Here is a 26,515-nt window from a genome sequence, read left to right on the forward strand (position 1 = left end):
ATTGGGATTGCATTGAATCTGTGGATTGCTTTAGGTAATATAGACTTTTTAACTATGTTTATTTTTCCAATCCATGAGCATGTAATATCTTTCCATTTCTTTATATCTTCTTCAATTTTTTGGAATAGTTTGAGAAGAGTATGTATTAAGTCTTCTTTGAGTGTTTGGTGGAGTTCTCTGGAGAAGCCCTCTGGCCCTGGACTTTTGTTTTTTGGGGAGGATTTGGATTACTATTTCAATCTCTTTACTTATGATTGGTCTATTCAAATTCTCTATTTCTTCTTGATTCAGTTTTGGGAGGTTGTACGATTCTAAGAATTTATCCATTTCTTCTAGGTTATCCAATTTGTGGGCATATAGTTTTTCATAGTATTCTCTTATAATCCTTTGTATTTCTTTGGTATCCATTGTAATTTCTCCTCTTTCATTTCTAATTTTATTTGAGCCTTTTCTCTTTTTCTTAGTGAGTCTGGCTAAGGATATGTCAATTTTTTTTATCTTCTCAAAGAACTAGCTTGTTAAGAACTGTTTTTAGGCAGGCAATGTAAACTTTGTCTAGGCATAAAGGGCATAAAACACAGATATGTTCTTAGCTAAAGAACCACTGTATGACATTCCATGCTCAGAAAAATTATGTAAATTTTTAAAATATAGCCATGTATTGGTTAGGGTTAGATAGGTAAGTTGGTATTAAAACAAAAAGACTCCAAAATGAAGAGGCTTAATTAGGACAGAATCTTTTATCTCCTGTAATTGTTCAAAGATGAGTGGTCCAGGCTGGTGAAGCACCTTGGATTCATGGGTTTATCTAAGGGAAATCTTCAGAGGTCAAGGGGGTGGCATGAGCCTGTCCCCTGTGAGCCATTTTCTGGGGATAGAACATCTGGGACCTTCCTTTTAATTACTCTACTATCTCTGGGAATGTTTTCTTCATCTGAATGACTTAAATTAGGTCACCACCATCTCTTTTTTTCAAGCCCATGGGGACGTGTAAGAGAAATTTTGTGGGAAAGAGATTCATCTTTAATAAGATAATCAGGAAGTTGTATACATTGTGTCCACTTACAGGCCTTTGGATAGAAATTAGTTATGTTACCATACATAGCTGCAAGGGAGGCTAGGAAATGTCATCTCTAGCTGGATACTCATGTACTCAGCTGAAGTTAGGGGTGATTCTATTACTAAAAGGAAAGAGGAATGAATCGATACTGAGGGATAGTTAGCAGTCTCTCCAACAGCACAGATCCCAGTTTTGATCTAACTTGTGTTCATCATTAAGATTCAGCCATTACCTAGAGATGGTTAGCCTATCAGGGACATTTTTTTTGCATGCAAATGACAAAGGAGTATTCTGGGAAAAAGCTCACCTTGAAAGAAGAGAGGGTCAACAAGACAAGATTAGCTCAATAACAACATCTCAACTAGAGAGAAGGAATGATACTAAATATACCGTGGCAAAAGTTGTTTGTATTTGTCCTATGCTGCATTCACTCATTTCTAACTCCTTGAGGGAGGACGCTGTGAATAAAAGATAAAATAGCTGTTTTCATGAAAACCTCTGAAGAAACAAGAGTACCAAGTGTGACAAAGTATAATACCAAAGGGTGAAGGGATATGCTTTTCTTGTCTGCTTACATATAGCTTGGCTTCTGCATAGCTAATGTATCCTAGAATAGAGAGTAGAAACCACATTAGCTAGTAGAGGCTCAAAGATCTTGATCCTTAACTATTTTTTAAAATATGTATTATTTATCAAGCACTTCCTATGTTCCAAGCTGTGTACTAAAAGCTTTTATGTGTATTATCTTATTTAATCCTGAGAAAAACTGCATAAGTTAGTTCTTTTATTAGCTATTAGGAAACTAAAGTCCAGAGAAATTAAAAGTAACTTTTCCAAGGTTAAAAGCTAGTAGATGGCGAAGCCTGAATTTAAATCAAGTCCCTCCCGACTGCACAGTCTTCATTTATAGCCACTATGTTGCACAAAATCATTAAAGAAAGCAGTTGAAAAAAATCAATTATAAACATAAGGGGAGCTTGAACTCCTTAAATAGTGGGCAAGAAAGAGGAGTAGAGAAATGTGGCTTATTATTTAAAATTCCAGTGCAGCGTGATCTAGAAAAACACAAATTAACCTGGAAATTATCCATTTAATGGTAACTGCAGTGAACTATGATAGTGTCACCATGGAGTTTTGCAAAGGATACTATCCAAACACATGGAGAATAATTAACTGCTTTTACCTAAAATGAGAAATAGCAGGTATTAAAGAATCCTACAATATAACCCCCTTCAAAAGGGGCAAACGAATGCTTGAGGTTTTAATTTAATTTTTAATATATACCCAGGGATAGAGGGGGAGTCTTTGACAAACTTTAAAGGTCCAGTGAACAAGCATAGTACTTATTTCTAATACATGGCTAGCTTTCCCAGGGAATTCAGTTTCCAGTATGATATCTTATGTTTCAGTTTGGTATTTGCTCTTTGTGACATTTTGGGTATTAGTGCTTAAGTGGAAATATTACATTTTCCTTTAAATATGATTTGGAAAAGCTGTCTGTTTTAGAAAATATGAGTTTATTAAACTGTTTTAAGGATAATGCTTATGTTCATTATGGCTTATGCCTTTTATTAATAAATTCTATATTTTATTTACAATATTGTTATGTTTATTATTGAGTCTTTAAACATATATTTTTGTATATCACTTATTACATGCTCACTTGTTATTTTTGTTACTTGCAAAGTTGGCATCTAAAAACTAATTACTAAGAAAAACACATCTTCAATTATTTGGTAGAATTCAGTAGTAGAGCATAACCTGATTTATGGAATTTTTTTTCTCTCAGGAAAACATCCATTCCACAAAGTGAAGCATGCCTCTAACATTTGTTTTTGTCTCTAGTATTTTGGCATATTATTTTGAAAAGGACATGTAGCTGCCGACAAAATATATCAATCATAAAAATGATCCAAAGAATCAAATTGGGATCTATAAAATGAGAAGAAAGAATTCTCTGGATATGCCACTGGTTTGTGTGTAACGCTGGGCAGTCCACTTTCCCTCTGTAGGCCTTAGTTTCTCCGTAGATAAAACCTGGACAAAGGCTCCTATAAGTCTGATATTCTTGGAATTAAACAAAAATAAATTGGTATGAGGTAGGCTGGATACCTTCCATTTGCCCCCCCAGATCCATGCTCTACCCTCATGTGTGCATCAGGAGACTGACCCAAGTAGAGTTTCTGGTTGAGTTTGGCCAATGGGGAGCCCTGGAAGGAGATCAGAGTGAGAGAGGATAGTAAAATTAGAGTATTTATCTCCCTCATTTCCTCCCTTGGTAGGGGTTTTGTCATGGCTGCATCTTCATATGTCCCTCTTCATCACTTCAGTCCTGGATTGGGTGAGTTCAGCACTACTGTTCTAGCCCCAAGCTACCATGCCACCCTGTCAGCATCTTCTGTAAATAGGCTATTTTTTCTATTACACTTACCTCAAATTCCCAATTTGAGTGTGCCATCCGTTTCCTGTCAGGACCCCAACTAATACAGGGAGTGACTCGATACTCTTACAGAAACTGAAGATTGACCCTAAGAAGGATACTGGCCAAGTGTTTTGTCTCTGTTAAGAATAGAGGAAAAGGTAAAGTTCAGATATTGCAATGGAAGAATATTATGTTAGGCAGAAAATGATCTGTTTGACTAAATGATTTTATTCTCGATTGATAAGATTATTAAGAACATAATTTAGGTTGATATTTACAAATACTGGAGCCCAAGGGCTATGTGGCTATAATTGCACTGGCCCATAGATAGACATAAAGACTATGTGGTAAGGCTGCATAAAGCTAAACTTCTCTAGTTAAAAAAAGTGGCTTTACTGAGATTAATCATTCCTACCTTTTTGGTGTTGAAATATTTTTTATTTTAAGAAATGATGCAATCAGTAGAAGTAGTTTTGTTGTTGTCCTTACTTGACAAAACAATGAGATGACAACCTTATGAAGGTCTCCCTAAAAGAAAATGTATTGGTCTATGAAATCTACAAATCTAGGAAGCACTGGGCAAGGGCACCATCTTTCAACGGATTTCAGAGTTGAATTTCTCTGAAGCAGAGCGTTGGACAGGATGCTCTTTAGTATCCAAGTTTCTTTGACTTCCTGCTCTGAATTATTTGGGGCTGAAAACACAAGAAGTATGAATCACAAATTCTTCTTCTGGTTTGTTAGCAAGTGTTTATGACTTCTAAATATATCTTGATTTCCAGGCTATAGGAGGAATGAGAGACTTTTATTTTTGTTTTATTACTTTTTCATTTAAAATGTGAAAGAAAAAAAAAAACGATGTTTCACAGCCTTTTATCATTTCCAAGCCTCAGCAGGAACTGCAAGGTTTTCAAAGCTCAAATATCTTCTCCTCCTTATAACTAAATCCCCCATCATCTCCCTGATAATAGGCTTGCTTTAATGGTGCTCCCGGTGGACTTTGGGTTGGTTGGATTCTTCCGTCTCTTCCATTCCTTTCTCCCTCTCTTTATCCCTCCCAACTGCTTGACTCACACAGAGGGCTTGTTTCTTAAAAAAGGGGCAATTTTACCTGGCATCCCAGGCCATATCAAGAGGTTTATTAGCGAAAGAGGACCCACTAAGACCCACCAGTGTCTACTATCCTACATAAAACCATAGACTGTCAGATCTGAAAATACTCCTTTGATAGCATCACAGGCTTCTATCCTGTGGATCATGTATCCCTATGGGATCCTAGAGTTATGGTAAGGGCTCTTTTAATCCATACGTACATCTCCAGGCTACATAAACTATTAGTCTCAGACACAAAGGAGCTACAATTTTTCAAAGATTTGAAGATATGGTTGTGATACAGAGTTAGTGTGTCTTTTAGTATATATGTATTTTCTCAATCACTTTTTGCTAAAATATTAACAATGCCCTTATGGGTGAACCTCAGAATTTTTGAAACTGAAAAAGGAGACTTTGCAAGAAAGGACTGCAATGATTGTTAAGTTAAAAGGGCAGGTGATACAATAGTATGTATAGTATGATCCCATATATATTTTCAAAGATATAAACTCATACAAGAAAGCTGTGGTTATCTCTGGGGAAAGATAAAGAAGACGTTCATTCTTTAATTTACTCATGTACTACTGTTTGACATTTTTACAATGAGCAAATATTATTTGCATTGGATGAGTTCCCGGTTAGGGAGGGGGAGGTGGTTCACAAAATAATAACAGATGAAGGCAATGCATTGTGACTAACACTGACATGATGATAATAAAAGTAAATACTTCTGTAGCACTTATAATATGTGAGGCATTATTCTAAGTGTCTTAAATATATTTAATCCATATTATCCCCATTTTAGATACTGAGGCCTGAGAATTAAGTCATTTGCACAAGGTCACATAGCTGGTAAATTATGGAGCAGGACCTGAACCCAGTCAGTCTGACACCTAAATTCATCCTCTTAACTACTAGATCCTGAGAAGGAAAGACTTAGCCCAGCCTGGGGATTTGGAGTGCTCAAGTGTGGTTTCTTAAATAAATATTAGCTCATCTGGCCCTAGGGGATTAGACACAGGAGTACTGTGCCTCACACAGGGCTCAAATATCCCAGCTGTTGCACCTACTACCCTTGGGCCTCTGGATACATTGCTAATCAAGGGAATTCCCTGTCCAGTTGCCTTCAGATGCTTTGGGTGGACTAACAAGTCAAATGCTTCCATACCCAACATTTTATTTGGAATTCAATATCACCTTATGGAACAGGTAGTACCGCAATTTTATAGATGGAGAATCCAAGACTCAGAAAGATGAAGTGTCTTGCCCAAGTTCACACAACTGGGAAGTGGTTATAATTTGAAACCCAAGTATTCTTCTGCTAGAGTAATTTCTTCCCACTACATTATGGTATTTTGAAGAGATCTGCTAGCTGTAGGCAGTGGAATAGGTCTCCAGACACCTCCCATGCACCCCGGTGGTGTCCAGGTGCCTCCTGGTGTGACTCAGCTCCACTTGTCTTCCCAACCCTGCCCCTCCCACCTCCATCTTTATCTGATTATGACCAATTTTCTAGTTCCAAAGGTGGAACTAAGAGTAGAGTATTTCCCCTTCTAAATGAGTGGGCCTTTACACAGAAAGCACGGACTCACAGAAGTGAGTAAAACAAAGGAAAGTTTTAGAGTCACATCTTGTCTAGACCAGGGGGAATAAAAGGATTAGAGTTTCTCCCACTTGGGGAGACTGTAGAAAAGGAAGGTGGGTCTGTCTTCTTTGGTTATAGAAAACAATTCCAATGGAAGGTTCTAGCAGGGATGACAGCAATGTTTGACACCAAGAATTTGTCCAGTTACTTCAGGCTGCCCTGAATAGGAGGCCATGGGTATAGTCACAACTCTTATCAAGAGCAGCCAGGTATTCAACACCTAGGTTGCCCAGGCATTAGTAATTTACCACCCCTTTTCAATTACATTGCTAAAAGCTACTACTACATTTGAAATGTAGTATTTGGGCCCCAATCAAACTGCTGCATTATAATCAATTTATTTTTGTCTGATTTTCACTTAAGGCCTGCAGGCTTTAAATCATTAAAAGAACACTCTGGTGACCAAAGGAACAAAGTCTCATTTAAAACTGGTATTTGCTTGGAGGTTCAATGCTGCCAAAGACGATTCTCCCACAACCCTTATAACTACACACCTCACTTCATACAATAGTCTAGCAAGACCACTGTTGTACCTACACACTCTAGCCCTGGTACTGAGAGACTGGGGCTCTGGTTAACCTAATAAATGGTTAATTTTGAGTTGAGGAGCCCTACAGAGAGCAATGGCTGACAGGGCATGGCCTTGGTGGTTTGGTCTAGATGTCATTTCCTGGGGTAAGGAGGAAGATCATCTGTAATATGAGCTCCTGCTGGAGTAGACTAAGGTTAGAGGGTGAGGGGGGAAGATGAAAGGGACTAAGGACCTGGACCCTGACTTTTGGAGATGTCATAGACAAGACTGTATGATATTAGGAACTTAGAGAGAATGCACAGGGGTTGCCTGGGAGTAACTGAAGGGAAAGCTGGAAGGATGTGTGGTAGTAACTGGATGTTTGAATTTGATATTTTAAGAATGGATCAATTCTGGGTAACGACAATAGCCAGGGTGGCTGAGGAGAGATAGAACATAAAAACACTGCAGACGAGAAGGTCAAAGGACCTGAGAGCCCAGATGTCAGGTGGGTCATCTCTTGGAAACTTGAAGTCATCCAGGGTGATGTTAGGGAAGAAGACAGTGAGCCAGGTGCCAATATGTGCAACAAATGATGAAGATTAACCAGGAAGTTAGAAGGTTATAGCAAAGAAAAGGGGTAAAGATCAATATACTCAGATGATATGAGTCTAAATCTGAGAGGGTTTTTTTATCCCTATAGCGATGGAGGAGCAAATGAATTTACTGGCTCAATAACTAATAGCTCTCCTGGTGAATTCATCCCCGATATTTTGGGGATAAAGCATTACAAATTCTCTCTTGCCAGTCCAAGTTCTCTCTCATTCCCAGTCCTGCCTACTCATATTCCCCTGTCTCTCCACTCATATCCCAACAGATATCAAAGGACAGATTATCCTGGAAGACTCTTGTCTGCATCCTTGCAAAGGGCAGAAAGCTGAGCATTACTTATACTTAGGTTTAGGAGTGCATCCTATGGACCTGGATGAAACCAGATAGGGCCAACTTGGAAGCTACCCTGCATGCAAGAAATCTGGACAGCCCCAGCCCTATATAATTGCTTAGGGGTATCTGGTATCATCAGAATCAGTGTCAAGAAATTAGAGGTGCCCTTCTAATTTCACTCTCTCATCTCCACTAAAAGAGCCAATCCCAAAGTCAGCAATACTATCTACATACTGTACTATCTGTCTATAGAGTGGCTTGCCTGAGCCAGGCCTATTCTAGCCACTCCTACCTACAGGGCTTTGGTTGAGAGATGTCCACATGGAAAATATTAACTCAAAATAAAAGTGGCTGAAAAGAGGAGATGAAAGCCATGACTGCCTTAACTTCAGAATGAAGCTTCCATCAGCTTGTTCCAGGCTGTAGCTGGCACTGCTAGGAGTAACAAGAAAAAGATGAATGCAATTCAAAAGCAATTTACTACACGTAAAGGCCCTGTGCCATGCGTCATGCTGCACACTACAAACAGCCAATAAAGAAATAAGTTGCTGTACTTAAATATAAGGAGGCATGGAAGAAACAGGCACCTAATACAAGTTAATAAAAGTCAGAAATTGATAAGCACTATAATGAAAGAAGTACACACAAATTACTCTGAGTGTGCTGAGGGGGGAGGGTTGGCTTCTGGATAGAGGAATCCAAGAAGGATATACAGAGGAGGTGGCATTTGACCTGGGCCGTGAAGAATGAATTGGATTTCCATATATACAGATGAGGTGCAGGGAACAGCATGAATAAATGCATGAAGTCAGGATAATGCAGAATACAGGATATGTAGTGATGCAAGTGAGAGAAGATGAGGATAGAAAGTAATGCGGACAGTTAATATTTGTGGATCACTTGTTATATGCCAGGCACAGTGCTGAGAGTTTAATATGTATTAATTAATCCTCAAAAAAAGCCCTATGAGATAGGCTAATATTATTATCATTATCATCCCCACTTGACAGTTCAGAAACTGAGGCCTAGAGAAATTAAGTAACTTGCTCAAGAACCCACAGCCAGTAAGTTGCAGAGCCAATATCCAAACCTAGGAAGATTGTATCCAAACAAAACATATGCTGGCAACCTCTATATTACATTACCTTTCAACAAAGGCTGGAAGAAGATCATGAAGGTCCTTGAATGCCAGGATAAGGATTTGGGGCTCTATCTTGTCCTTTGTTTGATTTCCAGCTTTAGAACTCACTAGCTGAGTGATCTTGGGCAAGTTACTTAATTTATCTGAACTCTCATTTCTAAATTGGTAAAGTGGAGATGATATAAAATATGGGAATTAAATATGATATAAAGCACCATAGATTGGCATGAAATGGATACTTAGTAAATGTAGATGCCACTATTCATAGTATAATTAGTATGAAATGGGGTGATGTTCCAGGTGGAAGGAATAGACTGAAGTTTTCCAGTATTGCTGGAATATGGGCTATGATGATATATGGTGATGAGGCTGGGAAAGGAATGTGAGGACCAGCTTATGAAAGACTTTGAATATGACCCTGAAGCATTTGGCTTTTATTCGGCAAGTGAAAAGGGATCTATTAAGCAGAATGAATTTTAGAAGGGCATGTGTGAAAGGTGGGAGGAAAAATACATAGTTGTAAATGACAGCCAACAACCACTTGCTTTATATCTGGTCTTGACATAGGTACTGTGAGGCATGTAGAGATGAAGCCCCTGGATTCTAACCAGTATGGGTGATAAGACTGGAAGCCAGTGCTGGTTCACCAAAACCAAGTGATGTAGTAGGGATGTAAAATGGTAAAACAACTTTGGAAGACAGTTTGGCAATTTCTTAAAAAGTTAAAAATACACTTACCATATGACCAACGTCTAGATATTTAACCTAGAGAATTAAAAACTTATGTTCACCCAAAACCCTGTACATGAATGTTTATAGTAGCCCTATTCAAAATCACCAAAAACTGGAAATGACCCAAATGTCCACTAACAGTTGATTGGATAAACAAACTGTAATATATCCATACCATGGGATACTACTTAGGAATAAAAAGGAACCAACTACTGATACATATAATATCATGGATGAATTTGAAAATACACTATGTTAAGTAAAATAAGCCAGAGACAAAAGGCTGCATACTATATGATTCTATTTACATGACATTCTAGTAAAAGCAAAATTACAGGAACAGAGAACAAATCAATGTTTGCCACGGGTTAGAGGTGGGGGAGATTGCAACTAGGATGAGGCAGTGTTGGGCGAAATTTGGGGTTATTGAAACTGTGCTTTATCCTGATTGTAGTGATGGTTACATGAATCTATGCATATGTGAGAGCTCATAGAACTATATACCACCAAAAAGTAATTTTTTAAGAAAGATAAAGTTCAATATTTTACTGTGGAAAAATTATTGCAATTCAGGCAACATTTTCCATCTTCAGAAATCCATGCAAAAAATGCAAATAAATTTTCCTATGATAGTTACAAAAATGATGAATATTAATCTTATTTTGTCCATTAACAGGGTTACTAGACTGACAGCATGCAGGCAGATGTTGACTAACACCTTATTGAAATCAAGTTATTCAAAGTTGTGACATCATTGTGGACTATTGGGTGAGTTTGTGACTGAACAACTAATCTTAATGGGGGCTAATTAATGTAAAAGTCTGTATTCAAGCTTTACAGGGTTCTATCTTCAGCTCTATCCAACTTTATATTTGTATAAGTAACTTAGATGAAGACACTGGTCATTCAAATTTATGGATCAAGCTGGATGGGATAGTTAATCAGGATTTTAAATAATTATACATTTATTTGTGCAGGTTGGAGCAAAGTGACACTTAGTGGGAAAAAAATCAAATTCCTGTGTAAGAACATGATTGACAGTACAGGAGAGAGGTAGGATATATAATCTAGGCTTAGAGGATTCTGTGATGGGCATCACAGTGTCAGATAGCATTCAGAATCTGTCTCTACAGCACAGACCCTCACTTACTATATATGCCAATCTTGGGGCCTCAAATATTAATAATGTTGCAGACACATTGAATTATATCCAGAGGGTAGTGAGGAGGCTGGGGGGTGGGGGACCTGGAGCCGAGTTCCCTAAAGGGACGGCTGAAGAAGATGGGGGTGTTTTGCCAAGAGAAGATTCAGAGGGACAGGGACTCAGACCTTTGAAGGACTTTCACAAGGCAGAAGGAGCAGACTGGGTCCGAGAGACCCAGGTGGCCACTTCAGAGCAAGAAGAAATTTCATCTTATTATAAGAAAGAACTTTTAGCCAGTCAATGATGCCCCTGGATAGAGTGGGCTGCTTCAATGAGTAGTAAATTTCTTGCCAGCAGAGCTGTGCAAGGAGAAGCTGCCTTAGTGTTAGTGTGAAACCAGATTTCTACATTGAATAGAATGATGGTTCTCCAAACTGAGAGTGCAGTGCATCAGTATCACCTGGCAGCTAGATATAGATTCAGATTCCTGGGCCTCCAGCTTCAGGGTCCAATTCAGGAGGTCTTAGTGGGGCTGGGGAATGTGCATCTCTAACAAATGCTCCTAAGTGATTCTAATCCCACTTTGGGCAATAGACTTTTGAGGGTTGGCTGATTAATATTGGCACCAGCAGTGAGGAAGGGAAAGAAAGCTGGACTGGTAGTCAGGTGGGCTAAGCTCCTGTCCTGGCTCTTGCCCTGTAGAAGCTTTTGCAAGTCCCTTCCCCTTTTGGGCCCCAGTCTGTACAATGGTGAATGTTCTTTTAATTTCTTCATTTTAAATCAGTGGAACTCATCTTTTCTTCAAACAAAATCTTAGACAAAACCCCATATTTGAAGCAAATCTTGAACTGCTCTGGTGCCTTTGTGTGTGTGTGTAGTGCAAGAGGGTTTTCCCAACTCAACATGCCCCACCCAAAGCCCCAGAGGCTCCTCTGTAGGGTTTGAAAGTTTCTGCTCTGGGATCTGCTGTATGCCATAGTTCTGATAACCGAGGGCATTTGGGTCTTGTGACCCTCATGCTTGAGTCCCTGTACCTGCTTCTGACATGGTACCTGTGTTCAGCCCTGCCATCTCCCTCCATCCTGCACACACTGCCTGCGAGTGAGCACCATGACCCCATCAGGCCCCTGAGCAAGACTCTCTCTTGCCAGGCTACCAGCCCCTCACTGCTCTCCAGTGGTTCCCCCCCCAGAGTCCCTGCCGGTTTTGTTCTCCAGCCTCTAGTTCCCAGTGCACCCCTGTCCCAGCCAGCTTGCCTGGGGCCAAGGCAGGGTGGGGTACTGGAAATAGCTTCAAACAGGGCTTTAGAAAGCCTCCCCCAAATCTCCTTATCTAATCTTCAGTTCCCCGAATTGTCTCTCAAGTCTGCCCTATCACTCTACTTTGCTTCAGATGACTTCCCATGCAAAGCAGACCAAGAGCCCTTGGTGATCAGCCCCTGTTAATTTATCCAGCCTTTTTATCTCCTGCCTCCTCTGGGTCATCAAATTTTGTTGCCATCTGTGGAGTGGCTGTACAAGGGTTGAATACTTTCCACCTTCATTGAATCCAGTAAAGAGTCCTTTGTGCCTTAGAATTGTCTGCCTGAGCTGGGCGATAAAATAAGAGTTGAAGGCCATTTGGAACCAGAGAGACTATGGGAATAAAAACAACAACTATCATTTATTGAGCCTCTCGTATATGACAGTCAATTTCCTCTTCATTGCCTTATTTAATTCTCATATCAACTCTGTGAAGTCAGTACCATTAGTACCCTTGTTTTCCAGATGAGGAAACTCAGGCTCAGGGCAGTTAACCTGCTGAGCTGTAAATACAGAGTTGGGATTATGGGCCCATGCTCTAGTGATCACAGAGGTGGTATTTTTGAACTTCATAACACGTAGTAGTAGATGGAGGCTACTCTGGCCATTCTAAAGAAACAGGTACAAAGTCCTAGGGGAGTACAATGGTTATCTCCCTGTGGTCCTAGGAATATGTCATCCTTTTCTCAGTCCTGTTCCTGCCTGGTGGCAAAGTTCTGCTCTGAGTCTCCGCAAATCCGCAAGATGGGAACCCCCTACTGTGCAGTTGGGCAGTGCCAGAAAAGGGGGAATAAGTAACAATGGATGCAATGACCCTGGAGTTTTCCCCAGGAAAATAAGGAAAGCAACAGTCCCTGGGCTGGGTGGTAGGTCAAATTAGATCCACGGTTCTTGAACCTGATTGGGCATCAGAGCCTCCCATAGAATGATGTGCATACATGTTCCTGGGCCTCACCCCTGAGATTCTGATCCAGCAGGTGACCTTAAGACCCAGGAATCTGAATTGGAATACACTCTCCTAGTAATTTGGATGCAAGCTTTTCTGGACTGCCTTGCTCTCAGTAGAGAGTTAGACCAAAAAGCCTTTCAGATCTCTTCCAGCTTTGAGATACTTGCTGTTTTAAGTATTAAAGCTATATGGCATGGAAGATAAGTATCATGGTCAGATCAGAAAGAGAGGAGAGAAATGTGAGTACCAATAGTTAGAAATGCATGGTCAGAGATGGCTTCATCTGAGTCGTCACAATTGTGTTGAGTCTTGAAGCAGGAATGAAAGTCGGCTAGGTACAGAAGAGGTAAATGGTACTCTAGGCAAGAGAGGTTGGGGTGCAAAGCCTCAAAGACAGGAATGATTATGGTTGATGTGTGGTGGGGTGTGGTGTGAAAGCCGAGATGAAGAACTCAGTCAGTGTCCTTGAAGCTAATAATAGGAGATAACTTTGGTAGAGAGGGGCCAAATTAAAATGGGTATTGGATGCTACCCAGAGGATTTAGGCTTAAGAAATGAATGGGGGCCTTTGTAAGCTCTGGTGCATGGAAGAAAAGGGAGTCTAAATATTTAAGACCTCTAAATATTTAACGGGGCCTAAATATTAAGAGCCCTTAAGCAATATTTTTGAAAATTTTTTGAAAATGTACATCACCACTTGCTATACACACACACACGTGTGTGTATGTATGACAGAGACCAAAATTTCCTGAAACCAATTATCACTAAAGACCAATATGATGCACTCTGATGTCATATGTGTTTGCATGTGTGTATGAAACAAATGGAATATATACACATTATATATGTATATAAATTGAATATGAATACATAATATATGTAAATTGAGTATATACATATATTTATGAAACTGCTAGTCCCAATCCACCCACTAAATTAATTTCACGACTTCCTAATGTGTTATAAACCACACTTTGGGAAACACTGGTCTGAAGGAAATTAGATAATTTCTGCCCTTGCCAATTACTGTTTGTGCTAATAGGAAACTATTAACTGGTCTAATGGAAATGCTTTAGAAATTCCATAGACATTTGATCTTAGTTTAATTTTTGAAATATATTTTAAGGATGTTTTAAACAATTGTAGTCAAAAACAACATTCACAGTCAAATGTATAGATGTGTGATGTAATAAATTTGAACTCTTTGGAAACCAGTTATGCATTAACTTGGACTGCATGGTTAATTTGCTTTTCATGCAGACATTGAAATAAGGCTCCTAGCATGCTTGCACTTTATATTTAACCTTCTTCTAATTGTGTCATTGTTAACGAAGGCGCTAGTTCTGTCCTAGTCTTTCTTTGAATTCAGCCTGTACATGTCCACTCAAGTGTATAACCAAGGTTCAGCCCCATTGGTTTGGCACATGCACTCTTCTGGACATGATAGTCAGCTGCACAATATCGGAAGAATATGTAACATGTTGAATTGTGATAATAGTCTATTATGGATAGTTTAAGTACTTGCACTAAGCTTTAGGTATGTCTTTTCTAACTTATATTTATTACTAGCTGTTTTAACTGGTGCTGTTCAGAGACATCAAGAACCTTATTAAATACAATTTAATAGAACGAATAAAATAGTTATTCTTGGGTTTATACTATTAATTTTATTTGTAGTGATTAATGTGTAACAGTGATAATTTTAAACTTTGAAACACATTACTTTATAGACCACATTTGTTGTTCTACTGTAAATCCCTGAAGCTCCTCATTCTATAGCATGCTATGTAGATTTGCCTATGTGAGAAGCAGCTCCACAACAAGTTAATGCCTGCCTTTGGAGGATTTGCTATTGTGACTTGCAATAGTGGTTGTGCTATCGCACAAATTGTCCTAGGTATTATGGATTTTTAAAGCAAATGAGGTCATTCAAGGGTAGCTGGAGGATTTATATTAACACCCTTTACCACACCATTTTGAAATGTGCTATTGTAACCCCAGTTTTAAGCTTTTTAATTGTCTGCATTCCAAATCTACTCCACAAATTCAGTTTTCTGTGCTTTGAGATCTCAGAAGCTGGCTCCAACATGACCCAACCATTGGAACAGAGTGTACTTTTAGGCTCACCTTTCCATTTCAGGGAACTGAAGCAATGTTAGATTACTTAGCAGAGTCTATTTGAGTTTATTTGAAATCTCTGTTTTCTCTCTCTGGGGCATGTCTCCTTCCAAGTGGCTGCCAACAGTAGTCCCTTTTGCTGGATTTTTCAGCTGCATGGGAAAGAGCCTCTTGCATTGGCAATCATGTGAGTCCTGGATTATACTTTGGTTTCATCTCTTCTAGAGGTGAATGCTTCTTTATTGGTACTCAGCTTTTCCTTATGTTGGGACTCAGTCACAGTTGCTGTGTCGCTGGCACCTAGCACAGGTTAGGCATATGGTAGGGGCCCCATACATCTTTGCTAAAAGGGTGAATGAAATATCGCTTTGTGCATTAAGATATTTCTGGCCCCTCCGAAATCCATTGCTTCCTTCACTGAGATCCAATGGCACTTTGTCCATATGTTTATTAAAGCTTTTTTTATACCATATTGTAATTATCCATTTATGTATCCATTTTGCTCATTAGACTGCAGTCTTCTTATGGGAAAGAATGATCCCATGTACCTGCTGGACATTTGGATGTCTTTGAGAAATGTCTATGAGTTCCTCTGCCTATTTTTTAATCAGATTTGTTTTTTTGTGTTTTTGTTTTTGTTATTGAGTTATATGACTTCTTTATATATGTTAGATAGTATGTATATATATAGTATATAGTATATATAGCATCAGATATATGGTTGCAATTTTTTTTCTTTCATTTGATAAGTTGCCTTTTCATTTTGTTGATTGTTTCTTTTGCTGTGCAGCTTTTTAGTTTGATGTAGTGCCACTTGTTGATTTTTGCTTTTGTTGCTTGTGCTTTTGGTGTCATATCCAAAAAATCGTTGCCCAGTCCAATGTCAAGGAGTCTTCTCTCTTTTCTTGTAGGAGTTTTACAATATCATGTCTTATGTCTAAGTCTTTAATCCATTTAAAGCTAATTTTTGTGGGTGGCATAAGATAGGTGTCCAATTTCATTTTTTCTGCATGTGGCTATCCAGTTTTCCCAACTCCATTTGTTGAAAAGACTATCCTTTCCCCTTTGAGCATTCTTGGCTTCCTTGTAGAATATTAGTCGAATGTATATGTAGGCAGTTATTTCTGTGCCTTCTACTCTGTTCCATTGGTCTATGTGTCTATTTTTATGCCAGTACCACACTTTTAATTACTATAACTTTGCAGTATAGTTTGAAATCAGGAAGTGTGATGCCTCCGGCTTTGTTCTTCTTTCTCAGGATTGCTTTGGCTATTCAGATACTTTTGTGATTCTATACAAATTTTAGGATTCTTTTTTGTAGTTCTGTGAAAAATGCCATTGGAATTTTGATGGGGATTGCATTGAATCCATAAGTGGCTTTGGGGAAAAATATATTCTTGAATAATTAATTTAGCTCTTTGAAGGCAGGATTAGCCTCATTTTCATCTCTCTTTTTTCAAAGCTTACCACAGAGTCTGCCACACAGTAGGTGCTCAGCATACGTGAGTTCTTTTCCTCTGTGCTGCCCACCCTTTTCTTCTGTTGACTTTCTTCTTATTGTTGAAGGATTTATCTCTTTCAGTTGGAGGAAGCCCAGATGTGCAGAGCTGTCTCCTCTCTCAGACATTCTAGAATACAATCTTTACAAAGAGCTGCCTGTGTCTCCAGCCTGGAACTATGTTTCATTGACCTGCACTAAGATCTCATGGATTGCCTTACTACAGCTGATCTGGAGTTCATCCAGAGATAATGGCTAATGCTCCATCTCTTGCTTGAGCTTAAGCTGTGATCACTGTTTATTTCATTTCTGTTAAATGTGTTCAATACAAACAGCATAAGGAAAACTCCCTAGAGGCTCTAGGGTGCATCCTGGGTTGGTATGCATAATATAGGAAAGAACTAATTCTGATTATCCCATGTTCTCCTACCTCGTCATGTTACAGATGAGGAGACTGAGGTCCAGAGAGAGAATGGGACTGGTATGAGGTCAATCTGGCAGGCAGTGACAGATTAGGGCCTGTATCTCCTGACAATGCTAAGATCTTCCTATCCATTGATGATATAGTTATATTCAAGGTGCCTCAAAAAGAAGTTTACAGCGCAATGTGGTTACAAAGCTATAAGAATATGTTTAAAGAATAAAGATGTTCTCAGTCGTGTCACTTGATCTCAAAGGTTCTTTTCAGTTATGTACCGTTCTCATCTCCTCTCTGGACTGTGAGCTTCTTAAGGGCAGGCCCCATATCTGATGCATTTCTGTATTCCTAGTAGGTATTAATTTTTTTATTGAATGAATGAATGACTATTCAAATGACCAGATTATGCTAATACATTTTCAAAAAAAAATCAGAATCTAAGACATTTTGTAAACCTATTTGAGACCTCTTTAAAAGAAGTACCAAAACCATGGTCTCTCTAGGCTCAGTGCTCTCTTGAAGGCTCCTTCGTTCAATTGTTTATTAATCCTTGAAGGAGTTTAAGTACAGAAAGGTCATGCTCAGGGAGCATCTTGTTTCAAGCTAGATGCCTCAAAGCTTCAAATGGCCTGGAATTGGAATCTGGCCACTATTCTCCAGAGTGGGCCAGTCCAAGAATATTCCTGTTAATCTTTGAAGACTAGCAATTGGCAAAAGAACTGAATTTCTTAAACAGAAATAAAAGAGTAAGGATCAGATCCTGAAAACCTGGAACCAGGAAATTTGATGCAAATCAAAATTCTAGAGTACAGTATTAAACAGCTTATGGGAACTTAGAAAAGAAAGAAGAGATCACCAGGAGCCCTCTTCGGTTCCCTAAGATTAAATCATTTAAAACTATCTTAATTTTATTTTGTGATGGATTTTCTAGGCTGATAAATCAGGAAAGTGTCATTTCTTTTAAGAAGTTACCTTTTTAAAACAAATTTATTGAGGTATAATTTACATACAAAGAACTACACATATCTAATGTGTACAGTTTGATAAGTTTGAACATAGGCCAACGTGATACCATCACCACAATCAAAGTAATAGACATATCCAACACCTCTCAGAGTTTCCTTCTGTCCTTTTGCCTTTGTTTGTTTGTTTTATGGTAAAAACACTTAATATAAGATCTACCCTCTTAAATTTTGAATTGCACAATACCATATTTTTAACTATATGCAGTATGTTGTATGACAGATCTCTAGAACTTATTCATGTTGCATAACTGAAACTTTACATCCATTGAACACACACTCCCCATTTCTCCCTCTCCCCAGCCTCTGGCAACCATCATTCCACCCTCTGCTTCTGTGAATTTGACTATTTTAGATACCTCATATAAGTGGAATCATGCAGTATTTGTCCTTCTGTGACTGGTTTATTTCACTTTGCATTATGTTCTCCAAGTTCATCCATGTTGTTGCAAGTGGCATGATTTCTTTCTTTTTGAAAGCTTATTCAACATTGTATCCCCGGCACCCAACACAGTGTCTGACAATGAGTGAATGCTCTATACATATTTATGAATGAATGTTCCATGTACTGCTAAGATTTTGGTTATCTTGTCTGCTTATATCCCAGGAAGAAGAAGCCAGTTCTACAGACATTAGAATCTTCCACTCCCTTCAAATGACACATTAGAATCTTCCACTCCCTTCAAATACTATGAATATGTGAACAGATGTCCAGAGAACTTTATCAGTGTGCTCCTTCAGGGATAAGGAGTGAGGAAATGGCCATGTTGTGTATCCTGGGAATAGAGTGAAGCTCTCCAGCCCATGTCTTGTGTCTCTGAGCACTGTGCTCTGGGTTCCAGCCTAGTCCTGCAGACTCCATGTTGACCCTAACCGTATTTCCCACTGCTTTCTTCTGAGTCATGGCCCTCTGAGGAGCTCAGCTGCCAACTGAAACCCCGTCTTCCATGTCCTCCACCATGTCACATTTCATCTAAGTGGATTCAGAGGATAGAGAAGGGAAATAACTAGACAAAGAGTAGGAAGACCTGATTAGGAGGTTAATGCTGCCACTCAATCACCATATAACTCTGAAAAAAATCACTTCTTCCCCTTCTGTGGCCTCAGTTTCCCATTTTATACAATGAGGTAGTTGGATTAGATCAGTGTTTTTAAACATTTTTGAAATAATTGATGCCTTTATTCGAACAAAAGTTTACACACAAAAAAACTATATGATAGAGATGAGTGATATTTGATTTAATATGTATTTTATAAGTTAAAATGTGAAGTTTACATACAAATTCAGTAATGAGGACACAGATTATTTGGATGATCACAAACATTTAAAATCAGGATTTATAGATAACAGTTGTATATTAAGCTACATAACCAATTTATTTCTGCATTCTATTTTGTTTAACTTATCCAGTGGAGCACAAATTATGTTCCAGACACTGTACTAAATGCTGGGAATATAGTGAAAAGCAAAACAGACATGGTCCTTGTGCACATGAAATTTACCATGTAGTAGAGAAAGCAATGTCACAAAAAAATTTACTAAGAGGGTGGATTTTATGTTGTGTTCTTATCACAAAAAATTATAATAAATAAAGAGGGAGGGGGGAAACTTTTGAAGGTGATGGGTGTTCACAGCATAGATTGTGCTGATGGTTTGATGGATGTATACTTATCACCAAACTCATCAAGCTGTATACATTAACTCTGAACAGCTTTTTGTATGCCTATCATGCCTAAATAAAGTGTTAAAGTATTCAGAGCAGAAGTTGATTAAATATAAAAAATAATAGACATAGTAATTTATATAGGTCTGAACATATTTGTTAAACAAAATTGGTTTCTTGTTAGTACTTGTAGATGCTCATCTTATGCTGTAAGTAAACATTAACCCTTCAAAATAGGAAATCATCCACATTAAATTTACATGTTTAATTGTTTAACAAAACAAAACAAAACAAAACAATGGAACAGAGAAATGACACGAACCCAAATCTGAATGACAAGAGCCAGCCATGTAAGAGCCCGGGGAAGAGCACTACAAAATAGAGAAAAATGTACTGAAGCTCAGAAAATGAGGGGCTAGGGGACTGAAATGAACCTGGAAAGGGAGACAGGAGCCAGGGTTGAGGGCAGACTAAGAATTTTAATTTCTCCCTCAGGGCCTTTGTATTTACTGTTCTCTGTGCCTGGAATGCCCTTCTCCCAGATACCTGCAGGTTTCACTCTCCATTTCCTTAAGATCTTTGCTCAAATGTCACCTTCTTGGTGAGGACTTTCTTGACCATCCGATTTACAGTTGAAACAACATTTTTTCTAGGCACTCCCAATCCTTCTCCTCTGCTTTATTTTTTTATGCTATTTATCGCCATCTGGGATACTATATATTTTGTTTATTCATTTGCTTACTATCTCTCTCCTTGTACTAGAATATAAAATCCCAGAAGGCCCTAATTTTTGCTTATTTGGTTCAGTGCCATAGACCCAGTGTCTTAGTGCCTAACTGAATGGATGTTTATGGTAAACAGAATTCTAAAATGGCCTCCTAAGATTCCTGGCCCTTGGTGCAGTTATTCAATAAAACACTAATCTGGGTACTGCTGTGGAGGGATTTTATAGATGCAATTATAGTTCCAAATCAGTTTATATCAAGATAGGCAGATTATCCAAGTTGGCTTGATATGAGCCTTTAAAGAAGAGTTTTCTCCAACCGGTGGTAGAAGAGAAAGCCAAAGATTCAAAACACAAGAGATATTTGATATGCTGCTGCTGGCATAAAATGGAAAGAGCTGAGAGTGGCCCTGGCTGACAGCCAGGAAGGAAACAATCCTACAACTACAAGGAACTAAATTCTTCCAACGACAAGAATGATCTTGAAAGGGAATTTTTCCACAGAGCCTCCAGATGAGAACTCAGCCAAGCTGCCACTTTGATTTTAGCCTTGTGATACTCTGAGCAGAGAACCCAGCTGCACTGTGCCAAGACTTCTCACCTAAAGGACCATGAGCTAATAAATGAATGTGGTTTTGAGTCTCTACATTTGTAATAATTTATTATGTAACAATAGAAAACTAATAGAGCATTCAGCAAATTTTTGTAAAAGAGTGAATAAATCTATCCTGAAGATAATAGGAAATCACTGAAAAGTTTAAGCAAGGGAGTGACATAAAAAAATTTGTGTTCTAAAAAGCTCACTTTTACTATTGTGTGGAAAAAGGATTAAAGCAAAGGGCAGAGAAGGAAAACTCGAATTTCCAGCATGACTCATGAATCAGAGCTGCCACTCCTACATCTCCATCACTGTCTCTTAGAAGTAAAGTAGTCTATGAGCCTGGTACTGATATAGCCTCTGCACTCTAGCTCTTTGCTTGAAAAATATATCAAGAGTCATGTTCATTCCAAATATATTTATTGAACACCACTGTGTTCCGGGCACCGCACTAGACAACCAAGACAAAAGTCTCAGCCCTCATGAACTTTACATTCTAGTGGAGGAGACTGACAGTAAACAGATATAAAACAAAACTTTAAGTAGCAATATAGGAGCAGTCCAAGTAGAGGAAACAGCTAGTGCAAAGGCCCTAAAAATGTATGAGCTTGATGGGATCAAGGGATGGAATAAAAAAAAAGAAAACTACTGTACTTGGTATATAATGAATGATAAGGGGAGTGATATGAGATGAAGTTGGAATAAGTCCGGGGTCCAGATTATATAAGATGTTGTTGGTCATGAAAAAGAAGTTGGGGCAGGAGGCGGTATTCCAAGCAAAAATTTGGATATGTGAAAGATCACTATTTTTGAGGTGTGGCAAAAAGTCAGACATGTCTGGAACATAGAGGAGAAAGCTAAAGGTGAGATAAGCATATTTCTCTGTCCTTCTTTATGAAGAACATAAAAGCTCTGATTAGAAGACAGCTTCCTTGCTTGGCCCAATCATTCTTCCAGGCAAGGTGCAGTGGCACAGAGGCATCCTGAAAAGGCCACAGTTTGAAGGAAGTGTCATGAGAAGCTGAAAGCTAAAGACCATTTAGGAACAGAGCCCATGGACTGAAAATGTTGCTCAGGACCTCAGGGGTCCTGGGATTGGAAGATCCTTCTCCTCAAGAGTTGCAATATCAGTCTGGGGGAGACTTGGGAAAGATCTTGACATGACCGGAGACCCTCAGGCACCAGAAGAGTACTGCAGACCAAGAGTCTTCAGAAAGCTGGAATGACATCAGCAGGCTGGCCAGTGGAAAGTCTAGTCAGAGCTATTTTCCCAGAGGCCAAGTTAAGGGGCTTGATATCCTTCTCTTATACAATGTAACTCAGAATTTTTGTGCAAAGGTAATCTCTCAAACACGTCTTTCACTTGCAAATGTGTTTTCCTCCCGTACAAGATTGCAGGTTAGGGACTATATATTGCTCATCCCTGGGTCTCTCCCTTTGCCTCACTCTCTGTGCCAGGCCAGTGCCAGCAAAGTTATGCCAGGTCTTTTTCATCTATAGCCAGAACAAAAAATATTCCCATTCCCTAAAATTTGTTTTGAGAGAGAGAGGAAGCTCTGCTTTCCCTCAATATCAGCATTTGGCCCACAGTCTTAGATCACAGGATTGAGAAACACTTTCCTCTCATAAAGACTCCTGGGAAAATATTAATCCCAGGTTCTCTGACCTTTATCCCCAACTGAGAAAATGTCTCTGGAACCTTTGAAACATTGACAAAATCTTCAGTATGTCTCCTCGTTGGGATGGAGGCTTAAATTCACCCTTGGATTGGAGGTAGGAAGTGGGACCTGAAAGCAAAACAGCAGAGACTGGCAGCAGACTGGAGAAAGCAGTAAAGAGAGAGCAAGAAAAGACCAGCCTGGAGTAAAGCAGCGGTCTGGAGTGAGATTGCTGGCTGAGGCAATGAGAAGCAAGATGACCAGAACATGCCAGTACAACGTGTATTCATTCTTAAGCAAATACCAGAAATAACCTGGGGAGGAGAATCTGGTAAGAGATGTGACTTCTTGTGGTAATTGATATGAAGGCTATCTGAGCTTTAAAGAGAAGTGAAATTGCTGAAGAAAACCAAAGAAGTTGAGTCCATTGAAGTCATGCCTCCATTACCTCCTGACAAGAACCCATAAAGTGGGTAAGGAATCTGGGCTTCAGAGTGTTCACTAATTTGCCTAATGCCACAAGCTGTGTGGCACAGAATATGAGGATGGTATTTGAATCAAATCCAAACTCCAAAGCACAGTTTTATTTTTCCACTATATCAGGCTATAATAGCTACAGATAAATCTAAAAAATGTAAGATTGTGGCAGAGGAGTATAAGCTAATTTGGAAACTGATCATTGTCTCAGTGCCTGAAGTGGCACCAACTACCTATCTTGCTCTTGCCATCATCTGGAGGAGATTGGGCTCTTTTTCAAACTAGTTACCCGGTTATTACTATCCCCCTGCCATCTTAGTATCATATCCTTGCCCCAAAGGGCTCATATTAAATTTATTCTACATTCAGCTGTATTGAAAAATAAAATAAGGCCACAGTAAAAACAACTAGACTCCTTGAAAAGTCATAGTTAGTAAGAAGAGATCCTGTTTTGCTTCAGGATTAAACTTCAGAATATGGTAACTTTTCCCATTCCCCCTCATCCAACCTCAGTAGTGGGCCCCAGTTGAAGATAATATCAAATTTATAAGGAAAGGGGAAAGAAATTCTGAAAACTTACTTAAAAGATTCAAAAGCTACCTGGATCTCCACACATTCTTATAAGAGAACATCTCAAATTATTTAAATGCAGATGAATTGGACAACATGTGGGCTGCATTTTTCCTAAAATACAATTGCATGTATTTCCCTCCTCCCCACCCCCACAACTAAAGAGAAAAGAACTCAACGCAAAATAGAGCATGGCTAATGTTGGACCCCAAACATTTGGACAAACAGTCCAAGATGTTCCACAAAACTCCAGAGCTGGCCTAAGGTGTCTCTCCCTTATTAATTTCTTGTAATTCCTATTAATAATAACAACAGCAACATTTTGTTTTGGAGCTTCCAGCCTGGAAGACTTAAAGCTCTTCATGAGAAACCTCTATGGAGCCTCATGCTCTTTTTTTAACATGGGTTCCTCCAGCCCCTAGGCTCTAAGAAAGTTATTGTGACTGTCACAAGACACTGGCTGCTAGCCCTCAGTTTGTAGCCCAAATGAAGTTCCTTAGACTCCTTTGGGGGTCAGGGGAAGTCTTGACTCCCTCAAGCATGGGAATAACTCCGTGAAGGGTGGGTTCTGAGGTAGGAGTGTTACAACCCTCTCTTTGAGACTTTGGTTTGTCAAGTATTATTTTCTTCCTTGCCAGGAGGCAAGAAAACAACTTTTTTGTTATATGCTTCCTCCCACTAGAATATAAGTTTACCAGATAAGAAAAGTGTCTGCTGTGTTTAAGGCTCTCAGTTCCCAGAGCAGTGCCTGGCACATGGTAGTAATATTTATTTTATAAATATTATAGTAAACATGGATTCCAGTTCTGCATGTAAGAACTTGGAAGTCGCCACTCCATTCTAACAAGTAAAAAGCTGAACAGACTAAAAAATCAACAACTTTTCTTGGATCCATAAGAAAGGGGAAGACACAGGGCAAACTGCTGCTGCAAAAAATTGGAAAGACATAAAGGCAAATACAGAGAGTCAAGGCTTACCAAGCAGAAACTCACAAGCAAAACTCATGGGAAATATTTTCAACATAGGAAAACCTGTACTGTAATTGATGAATTGCTGGAGGCTCAGTGTGGACAACTTTTAGAGTTAAAAGCTCCAGGGAAGCCCAGTCATGGGAAGGGGACCACAATTTGTGAAATTTATTTCCAGGAACCCAACCAGGTTCACATAGTAAATATAGGAGAAAAATTCACCAATAGAACAGAATCAAAATTCCAGAAATAAACACACACATATATGATCAACTAATATTTGACAAGGGAGCCAAGAATACTCAATGGGGAAAGAATAGTCTCTTCAATAAATGATGTTGGGAAAACTGAATATATACAGGAAAAGAATGAAATTGGACCCCTATCTTACACCACTTACAAAAATTAACTTAAAATGAATTGAAGACTTAACATAAGACCTAAAACAGCAAAACTTCTAGAAAAAAACATAGGAGAAAAGCTCCTTGATATTGGTCTTGGAAAGGATTTTTTGTATATTACACCAAAAGCATAAACAATAAAAGCAAAAATCAATAAATGGAACTACATCAAACCAAAAAGCTTCTGCACAATAAAAGAAACAATCAACAAAATAAAAAGGCAACCTATCAAATGAGAGAAAAAGATTGCCACCATATATCTGATAATGGGTTAATATCCAAAATATATAAGAAATTCATACAAGTCGATAGCAAAAAAGCAAACAACCTGATTAAAAAATGGGCAGAAGACTTGAGCGGACATTTTTCTAAAGAAGGCATACAAATGGCCAACAAGTACATGAAAAGGTGCTTAACATCACTAATCAGGGGAATGCCAATCAAAACCACAATAATATGTCATCTTGTGCCTGTTAGAATGGTTATTATCAAAAAGACAGGAGATAGTGCCAGTGAGGATTCAGATAAAAGGGAACCTTTGTGCACTGTTGGTAGGAATGTAAATTAGTAGAGTCACTATGGAAAACCATATGGAGGTTTCTAAAAAAATTAAAAATAGAACTGTTATGTGATCCAACAATCCCACTTATGGATATAAATCTAAAGAAGATGAAATCACTATCTTGAAGAGCTATCTGCACTCCCGTTGCATTATTCACAACAGGCAAGACATGGAAACAATCTAAGTGTCCATCAACAGAAAAATGGATAAATAAAATATGACAATTATATATATATATATAATATATTCTGAATATATATATATATATATTCAGCTGTCGAATATTATTCAGCCATAAAAAATAAGGAAATCCTACCATTTGTGACAACATGGATGGACCTTGACAGCATTATGCTAAGTGAAATAAGTCACACAGGCTTAAAGAGGAGGACAAATAATGTATTATCTCACTTATATGTGGAATCTAAACACATTGAACTCATAGAAACAGAGAGTAGGATGGTGGTTACCAGCAGCTGAGGCATTGGGGAAATGGAGAAATGTTGGTCAAAGGATGTGAACTTTTAGTTATAAGATGAATAACTTCTGGGGATCTAATGTACAGCATGATGACTATAATAAACAATATTGTATACTTGAAAGTTGCTAGGAGAGTAGATCTTTAATGCTATAATCATAACAACAACACAAAATGGTAATTATGTGAAGTAAAGGATGTGTTAACAAACCTTATTGGGGTGAACATTTCACAATATACATTAGTGCACCGCATAACAATGTTTTGTTCAATTATGGACTGCATCAACAATGGTGGTCCTATAAGATTAGTATCATATAGCCTAGGTGTGTAGTAGACTATACCACCTAGGTTTGTGTAAGTACACTCTATGATCACACAATGACAAAACCACCTAATGACACATTTCTCAGAACG

General features: G+C 38.6%; 1 long non-coding RNA gene across 1 annotated transcript in view; it reads left to right on the forward strand.

Moving 5' to 3' along the window:
* LOC147911897 (uncharacterized) overlaps positions 1–10,738 on the forward strand; it is a 234,260-nt gene extending 223,522 nt beyond the window's left edge. Inside the window, exon 3 of the long non-coding RNA XR_015550699.1 lies at positions 10,225–10,738. This is a non-coding gene — a long non-coding RNA (uncharacterized LOC147911897). The remainder of the gene's footprint in view (positions 1–10,224) is intronic.
* Positions 10,739–26,515: the final 15,777 nt, after the last annotated feature.

The sequence above is a fragment of the Ceratotherium simum genome, chromosome X, assembly GCF_057802395.1.
Source record: "Ceratotherium simum simum isolate JZ-2026a chromosome X, ASM5780239v1, whole genome shotgun sequence".
Taxonomy (NCBI): domain Eukaryota; kingdom Metazoa; phylum Chordata; class Mammalia; order Perissodactyla; family Rhinocerotidae; genus Ceratotherium; species Ceratotherium simum.